This window comes from Hetaerina americana, unplaced genomic scaffold (assembly GCF_022747635.1).
Source record: "Hetaerina americana unplaced genomic scaffold, ioHetAmer1.1.p SCAF_9, whole genome shotgun sequence".
Lineage (NCBI taxonomy): Eukaryota > Metazoa > Arthropoda > Insecta > Odonata > Calopterygidae > Hetaerina > Hetaerina americana.
The window spans coordinates 20,567,525-20,576,752 of record NW_027287538.1 but is presented as its reverse complement, the minus strand read 5'-3'; the positions used below and the strand labels follow the sequence as shown (position 1 = coordinate 20,576,752).

At 40.5% G+C, this 9,228-nt stretch overlaps 1 protein-coding gene across 1 annotated transcript in view; it reads left to right on the top strand.

Annotated features, from left to right (window-relative positions):
* The first annotated feature begins 3,027 nt into the window (after positions 1 to 3,027).
* Positions 3,028 to 9,228, top strand: part of LOC139698788 (alpha-tocopherol transfer protein-like) — a 118,813-nt gene continuing 112,612 nt past the window's right edge. Inside the window, exon 1 of the mRNA XM_071597702.1 lies at positions 3,028 to 3,266. The gene's annotated coding sequence lies outside the window, so the exon portion shown is untranslated. The remainder of the gene's footprint in view (positions 3,267 to 9,228) is intronic.

Sequence of the window (9,228 nt, the reverse complement as noted above, 5' to 3'; positions counted from 1 at the left end):
GACTCAAACAACAAATAAGAAAAAATACTCTTTTTTAAATAGAACCATAATTGATTGGAACCAGCTGCCTGGAGGTTTGTTTGAGCCCTTTCCATCCAATTTTATAAGTTTGAAGTTGAAATTTAAAGCAGCCACTGGGTAATAAACTTCATTGTAGTCATGAAAATATTGTTTGTATGTGATGTGGACGGCATATTGTATGTGATGTGGAAGTTTGTTTGTATGTGATGTGGAAGTGTCATTATGTAAAAATATTTTATCTCTTCTGTTTTTATGTGTTCGTATGTAATTTTCGTTGTAGAGTTATCTTTGACCTAACCTGACCGTTGCCACCAGGAAATTTGCCTAATTGCAACGTAATTGTGTAAACAAAAATAATCGGCGCCCGTTCAAGGTTGATTTTAACTATGGAAACAAAAAACGTATGATGGAGCCACATCTAGAGTGCAGGGTGGCTGCAGGATCACGGAAGTTCCGGTTCTGACGAAATATCTCTATCACGTCAGTGCCGTGTGAGCCGGCGCGTTATCGTGGTGGAAACGCCAAGCATTGTTTCTCCACATATCCGGCCTCTTTCGGCTCACTGCGACCCTCAGCCTCTTCATAACCTTTAAGTAGAAATCTTGGTTGACGGTTTGACCTTGAGGGACGTATTCGTAATTAATCAGCCCTTGCCAATCGAAGAAACACAACAGCATGACTTTCACATTGGACAGGGACATGCGAGCTATCTTTGGTCGCGGAGAATGAGGACCTGTCCACTGAGAAGACTGGGCCTCTGTCTCAACATCATAACCGTAAACCCAGGTTTCGTCACCGGTTACGATGGTTTTTGAGGAATTCTGGGTCGGTATTGGCTCGGTCCAGGAGTTCCTGACAAATGTCCACACGTTTTTGTCTCTATTCATCAGTCAGCACCCGCGGGACGAATTTAGATGCAACGCGCGTCATGCCCAAAATATCTGTCAAAATTGTCTGACAGGACCCAAAACTAATGTTCACTCCCTCGGCTATCTCCCTAATAGTTAAACGGCGATTTTCCCGCACCAAATCGTTCACCAATTTGACATGGCTTGGGTCTGTCTAAGTGGAAGCTCACCCCGTTCGCGAATCTTCATCTGTCGAGGTTCTGCCCGACTGAAAACGACTGTACCTCTCAAAACACTGGCTTCGACTCAAAGCTGCATGTAAAAAGGATTGAATCTGGCTGAAAAAAGTTTGGACCATTCCAAATATCTCCGTAGCACTTTTGCCAAGTTTGAAATAAATTTTCACGCACACACGCTGTTCCTCTAGCTCCTTCATGGCTGCCGTTGCACGCGGCGACGAACAGGTTAAGACACGTACCGCTGCTGCTGCATAACGACTCGGCGTAAACAAACGCACACCTCTCGTTTTAGTCACCAGATGTGTCGCTATATGGCACAATGTGTCTCGTTTCGATCCGTTGAACGGTTTGCGCAGAATAAAATCAGTCCGGTCTGTTTTTGATCACACCTTGTATACTATTTGAACGAAGGAATTCCTAAGAATTTCAGTTTTTTTCTTTTAAGTTCTAGAGACTACCTACTTAAGGGTTAACTCAACCCTGAAGATTCGCATTTAGTCAAAGGACAGAAGAGAATTTGGTAATTTACTCGCTGCTAATGAAACAACAGGAAGGAAGTGTTTACCAGCTAATATGATACAATCAATTTTGGCCTACCTCCTCAAATAAGGACTTAGCAGTTAAGTATGGTAGTCAGTGCAAGGTTTTGAGGTTTTCGAGACAGTGCGGGTGCGGAGAAGGATGTAAATGGTTAAATGGATGGAGAGGAAAGCAAACGAGATAGTACCAGGCATAGTATGGCGGGGGAGGTGAGGGAATTGTTGGGAGAAATCATAAGGAGGCAAGAATAACGGATGCAGAACAATTTAATTGACGATAAAGACTGCTAAAGAAAAATGTAATTCGAGAAACGAGCGTAGCCGTAGTAGTAGGAAATGAATAGCCATTTTGAACAGAGTGAAGGTAGATTGAAATTATTAGGAAATAAAGACAGGTTTGTTGCAGAGCGTGTATGATTTATTTATTTATGTGCCCTTCAAGCCACCGCTAGGGTGTGTGGCAGGGGATGAATACTCAACAGAATAATGTTACCTGACTATGACCCTAACGCGGTCGAACAATGTTATTCTGATCCCCTATCGTTCGTGGAAAAAAATGACATCTTAAATCTATACGTTCTACACTTAATCTCTCTAAATTTATTGACATGATCTCTCCAAACCGTAGTACGATGGAGTTAGTAATGCATTTTCAACATCACTGCCAAAGAGACCTCCTTCCAATGAATGCCAGAGCTTCAATCTGTAATTTAACTTTCGCTCCGTGAGTATTTCCCATCCTAGCTACTCTAGTGTTTTGGATACACCGCTACGTTCATCATAACAACGTTTTACAACGTGTTTTCTTGGAAAGGTAAAGAAACGTTACTTTGTACCGTTATATATAATCTGTATCGATCCAAAACCTATCTCAATCGGTATAATACCAAGGAACCTATTTGCATAAACCAGGAGATAATTTTTCTAGAAGAAGGCATCACTGTACGCGAGGCAGTAATCATTTTTTCGCGAGGTGAGTTTAATTTTTCGATACGGGAGTGGGGGATTGTTTTCAGCGAGAAGGGAGAATTGTTGAAGCGTGACGGTAGAGGCGGGAGAGGGGATGAGGGGAAGGTATGGGGTTGGGTGGATTGGAGGGAGGCCACGGAGAGCTAGCGTAACGGGGGGAGGGAGGGAAAAGAGGGGATTGGAGGAGGGGTGGCGAACGTGACTGTGACCTCACTCATCGCTGAGGAGGAAAGTCTTCACCCCCACCCCCGCCCTCCCCCCTTTCTCGTGCATACCTTTTCGCCCGTCACCTCCCCCTCCTCCTATCCGTACACCTCACACCACTCATTTCCCCTCCATTCCATCCGCCATTAAAGACCATGTGCGCGAAGCTGCCGAGTTCAACAGTTGGTGCTAGTCCGCCGACCGGAGATGTCTTTTTGAGTGCTTCGCGGGGAGAAGCAAGAGGTTTTTTTTTCCTCTTACGAACACCTTATTTTGAGAAGAGCGTGGAACTTGCAGTGAAGAGAACATAAAAGGATTGAGAAGCACATATTATACCACCGCAGGAACGACCGGGAATAAGAAAATCGTATTCGAATCAACTTTGGCGAATAGAGGAGAGGGAGAGAACAGCAGAAGGAGGAGGAAGAAGTCACACCGAGCAAATCGTGAGTTGTTTACGTTCGTTCACTCTTCTGTTTCCCTCACGAGCACGCGTCTTATGTGCATACATGTATTTGAAAAGAAAAGTCAGGTTGCCATGGTTGCAACGGTGGTTGTTACCACGGTTTCCATTGTTCAAAACCACCGCCCAATCGGGGCGAAGTTTTTATTTTGGCTACAGTGACTACGTTGACTGAGTGTCACTATTTATTTCGTTGTCATTATGGTTATTCCTACCGCCCTCGAGACAATTTTCGATTGTTGCGGGCATCTGGACGTAATAATATTTCCGATATCCCGCGGCCATCCTGAGCACATATCAGGCAATTACAGAGCTATTTCCCTTCCATCCATTTCTTGCAAGTTTATGGAACATGCAGTTGCTAGTTCGATCGTGAGGTACCACAGTAATCAGGAATTATGAATGGAAAATCACTGCGGTTTCCGAAAAGGTAGACCCTGCGAGACAGAACTTGCGCTTTTTGTTCATGATATTCTTATTCCAGGAGAGAGGAATGTTGCAGTAGACGTGATTTTGTCTAGATTTTAAGAAAACCTTCGACAAAGTTCCTCAGAAAAACCACTTGTAAAGCTAGAAGTATATAGCATACATTAAAATATAAGAGTTTGGATTAAATACTTTCTGAATGGTCGGGTTTAAAGAGCAGTGATAGATGGAGTAAACTCAAATTCAGTAGAGGTTACTTCAGGTGTTCCCCAGGGAAGTGTTATTGGACCTCTATTATTCCGTTATTTATTGCGTTAACGACATTGACTCCGTAGTTACTAGTAAAATACGTTTAATTGCCGGCGATGCAGTGGTTTACCGTGATATCCGTGATCCTGAGGACACAGAAGCTTTATCAGATTACCTTAATGCTATAAAACGCTGGTTGGACACTTGTCAATTAGAATGAAGCTTAAAAAAGTACGTAGAGATGAATTTTTGGAAAAAGAACGATTCCCTTCCGAACGCCAGCTGCATTGGGAACACCGAAATCGAATATGCACACTCAATTTAATACCTAGGCGTTTAACCTCACTCAAGATCTCTCGTGAGTGAAATATATGCGGGGAATATGTGGACAAGGTGACAAAAAATTTGAGATTTATTAGAAGAGTACTGAGTAAAAGTATTGAAAAGGTCAGAGAGAAAAGTTATCTTCCGCTGGTTAGTTTATAATATACTGCTAGTATATGGAAGTTCGATTAATTGCCGGATTGGATTGGAGCGTGCAACGTAGAGTAGCTAGATTTGTAAAACTGTGTAAGGATAAACTTAGGAGCGCATATCCCAAATATTGGAGCCGCTAGGCTGGGAATGACTAACGGAGCGAAAGTTAAATTACATATTAAAGCTCTTGCGTAATTATGGAAGGACGTCCATTTAGCAGTGATGTTGAAAATGTATCATTACCCCAATCGTAATGCGGTAGGAGAGATCATGTCAATGAAATTATAGATATTATGTATAGAACAAATAGATTTAAGATGTCATTTTTTCCACGAACGATAGGGGATCATAATAACATTGTTCGGCTGCGATATGGCCATGTTCGGGTAAAATTATTCTGTTATGTATTTACCCCCTGCCACGCACCCAGGCGGTGGCTTGTCGGGTATAGAAATAAAACGAGAGAGGATTTTTGGCATTTGACAATTTTCGGTATCGCCACAGAGTTTGATGGTCAACGCACCCCCAACAGCAATAAGAAAACTAAAAACTCTGCACTTCAATGGCGAATAGCGTTCTGCGTCAACACATTTATAGCCCTGTTCGAACCTGGTTAGGAATATTATTTTAAAAATTGTTACCAACACTTACTGCTCATGTGTTGCCATAGTTTTTAAAAATCATTACAAATATGTGATTACACAGGGTAGAGATTTAATGGAGTGAAAAGAGATAACGGATTGTTTAACAAAAGAATGAACAATCGTTTTGTTTTGAGTTTGCCGTTGAATTAATAAACATTTTCAATAAATAGGAAATTGATTATTTTCCGGTCTTTCTTCCGTTACAACAAGACGTCGCAGGCAAAATAGACGTGAGTGATGATTTAACTGCGTCAAACTTTGAAATACGAGGGCGATTCGAAAAGTAAGGAAATCTGAAAAAAAATTATGTAGTCAAATATTATTATTCACATCATCCGTGAGACTTTTACCCAAGTTATATATATATATATATATATATATATATATATATATATATATATATATATATACATACATATACATACATACATACATGATACACTACAAACACAGTAATCACCCTAAGGTCGGTTTGGTAGGCTATTGTAAAGTTCACCCAGTACTAAGCCCTATACGGCGTGTGAAATTCACACATCAGGGTAGGGGGGCCAGTTCCTTTCCCTTTGGCGGTTAAAGTTTCCCAGGAAGATTTGGTACCCGAAAAATAACATAGCTTGGGCGGAGCTACAGGTGCTCAGAGAGGCTTGCCCCGAAATCGCACCCGGTACCTCCGGCCAGTTGTCCAACGCTCTACCCGTACCGCGACCCTTATATATCCCATCCTTATATATTTAACCAAATATTTAAAGTTTTTCCTGAAACTCAAAAAGATGTTTCGGGGCCACTAGGCGGCGTCTGCATAAACATACGAAGAATCTGATACTTCTTTGGCGGACCTTGAAAAATAGAAGTTTACGAGGAATTTCTTGCTCATGTACTCGGCCTTCTGACACCAAAACTTGACTGTCGCGAAAAACATTAAATATTTGTTTACGTAAGCTTAAACAAACTAATTTAAATGGCCATATTTTCGACGTGCTCATTTTTAGCGATCATTTATGCATATGTGTTTGTGTATGTGCGAGTGCATATATGCTAGCACACACATACATACAATACATACCCAGGTAAAACCTTTCTCAAGGCCGATCATTGCCGGCATGTCCTCCACATGCACGCGTTCAAGGCCACGGGCTTCCGGACTACGTTTGACATACTTGAAAGTCTAGGCATCGGCAAAATTTTAATGGGATGAGTGTAGTCGAACAAATTCATCAAAAGTATTGGAGGGTGAATCGAATGCGTTATGAACATAAATAGTCTTTTGAGACCAATACGCTCTATCGACATAGCTGAGTAATTTACATTCCTGAGTAATTTACACGCATTCCTGAGTAATGTACAAATTTAACCCCAAATGCGAACGAAAGTTGATGAAGCCTTGTCGCACATCTTACAAAAGTGCTCGATGTCGACCAACAATGAAGATAGCGTGGACAATATTGTTGAATATAAAATATGCATAGTAACTAACGACATTCGTAAATGTACTTTTTTCGTTCGTCTTTTATGTGAGCAATGAATTACTTGTTAATGGTTTCTTGATATTTAGTGTAATACTATTAATTGTACTAATTACTCGCGCGAGGCTTTTCTTTTTGTTGTTGCCGTGACTGTCTCGCTGTTTTAGCTGGTAGCTCGGTAAGGAGTGACTATAGAATGAAGAATAAAGTCACGTAAATCACCTTTACCCGTGTGAACCAATCTACTTAATTACTTTCAGATTCACCTCTCAACTTGAATCGCCGAAGCAATGAGATCATTAGTCACGACACAGTAGTATTTACGGGAAATAAGTGATTTAAAAAAAATACTAATCACGGATTAAAAAAACTAACAAAATATCTATCCCACGGTCGAAATCACACATCCACCGAATGCACTCTCAATCACAGTGATAGGGCCTAACATTCTATTAGATGACAAGGCATGCACATTTCACGGACACGGAGGTTATTATTTCCCCTATTTCCATCCTATTCTTTTCGTTATCTACGGCCTGAATACTCATTGTAAGAGTTGATGTTCTCAGTCGGATTCGGAAATGGTGTGAAACTTGGTGCGGTTTGTTAGAAGATTTTCACAATTCCCAGGTCAAAGCCACTGCGATTTCGGCTAAGAAATAGTGGCCAACACTCTTCCAAATGGTATGATCAAAGTAATAAGCGAAAAAAAGTCGATTTCTATGGTGAAAACTGCACATAAATATTCTCTATCTCTCCTTACTTCATTCGCCATGAATCTCTTGACTTGAATCTCTTGAAGAAATAGTGGCCAACACTCTTCCAAATGGTATGATCAAAGAAATAAGCAAAAAAAATTCGATTTCTATGGTGAAAACTGCACATAAATATTCTCTATCTCTCCTTACTTCATTCGCCATGAATCTCTTGACTTGAACCACGTGAACAGTGATTTCATTTCGTAAATAAATTCGTGTCAAGGACGGATTAGCTGTTTATCAATACACCAGCTGGCGTTTTCTGCGGTCGTCGCGAAACGCAACAATCGGGATCGGCATACGCCCCAAAAATCACCGCCGGAGACAAATTAGGATTTGCTCCATACGTAAACGGACAATGTAGCACAACCGCGCGAGGCGACCAATGCGATTCCGATTGGTCAAGGAATGGAAAATGAGGGAAGCCAGGGCTTCCTTCCTTGGCTTACTTTGTTTAATGAAGGATTTCCCCCACCCCATTCGATAAAGAGTGGAAAAGAATGTTTACCATTTTTAATTTTTAGCATAATCGCGGTTTCCTATACTATATACAGTAATGTTAATAAAAAAACCGTAGTCAATTGTTCCCGGCTCAACTTTTTAGAAATTAATTGAAGAAGACAATGTATCTTTCCACTGTCCTTTATTCACGTACAACTAGTTTCAACGCTCAAGCGTCATTATCAGGTACCTCAGATACAGGACAGTGGAAAGACACATTGTATTCTTCATTTAATTAATATACCGTGATGTTGAAAATGTATTATTACCCCCATCGCACTAAGGTAGGAAAGAAATTTTACATAAAATTAGAGGGATTGAGTGTAGAACAGATAGATTTAAGATGTCATATTTTCCACGAACGATAAGGGATCATAATGACATTGTTCGACCGCGGTAGGGTCATGTTCGGGGAAAGTTATTCTGATATGTATTCACCCCCTGCCATATACCCTGGTGGTGGTTTGCAGGGTGTATGTGTGTGTGTGTGTGTATATATATATATATATATATATATATATATACACATTCAAACACGAAATCCCGCCAAACGGCGAATAAATACTCATATATACAGAAACATATATAAGGAAAAGGGATAGGAACAAGTATAAAGGACGAACACAATAGAGGTGGGGAAGGCGGAATCGAACGGATCACAAGAGTAAAACTATTTCCTCAACCGGGACTCGAACACCGGATCTTTCCACTTGCCGGGCGGATGCTCTTAACCACTGGAGCTATCGAGGATATGTAATTTACCCTGAGAACCGTGGGTCATATATATATATATATATATATATATATATATATATATATATATATATATATAAAGATCACTCGAACGTTATTTCTTGATAATTTCGACGGAATTCTGCTCCGTCTTCATTGGAAGATATAGAAGTAATTATTTCTATATCTTCCGATGAAGACGGGGCAGAATTCCGTCGAAATTATCAAGAAATAACGTGTGAGTGATCTTTTTATGTATTTTTATATTGTTTGTTGCCGTCCAATTTATTATATATATACATACATACATACATAATAAATAAACACATACATGAACGTTTGATCCTAACCAGATTGATTTCAAATCCTTCGCCACGATAAACTTGAAAATAATGGGACTTGAAAAAACTGCGACGTAAACGAAAAGTCATTCATTATAGGAGGAGGCAGGGAAAATTGATGAAAGGCGTATTAATATGCAATGGGATGTTGAAGTCAGTAATAGAGGGGAGAATTTTAGGCCAACACGAGGTAAGGGTAGGAATAGGATAGGGATATTGGATGGTATGTTCCCTCTATCACAGTCTTCAAAATCCCACTACCAATCATAACGGTTTGCATCCATTTTTCCTGCCTCCTAATGATTTTCCCAACAATCCTTCTCCTCGCCCACCGTATCCACCACTTCCTCGTTT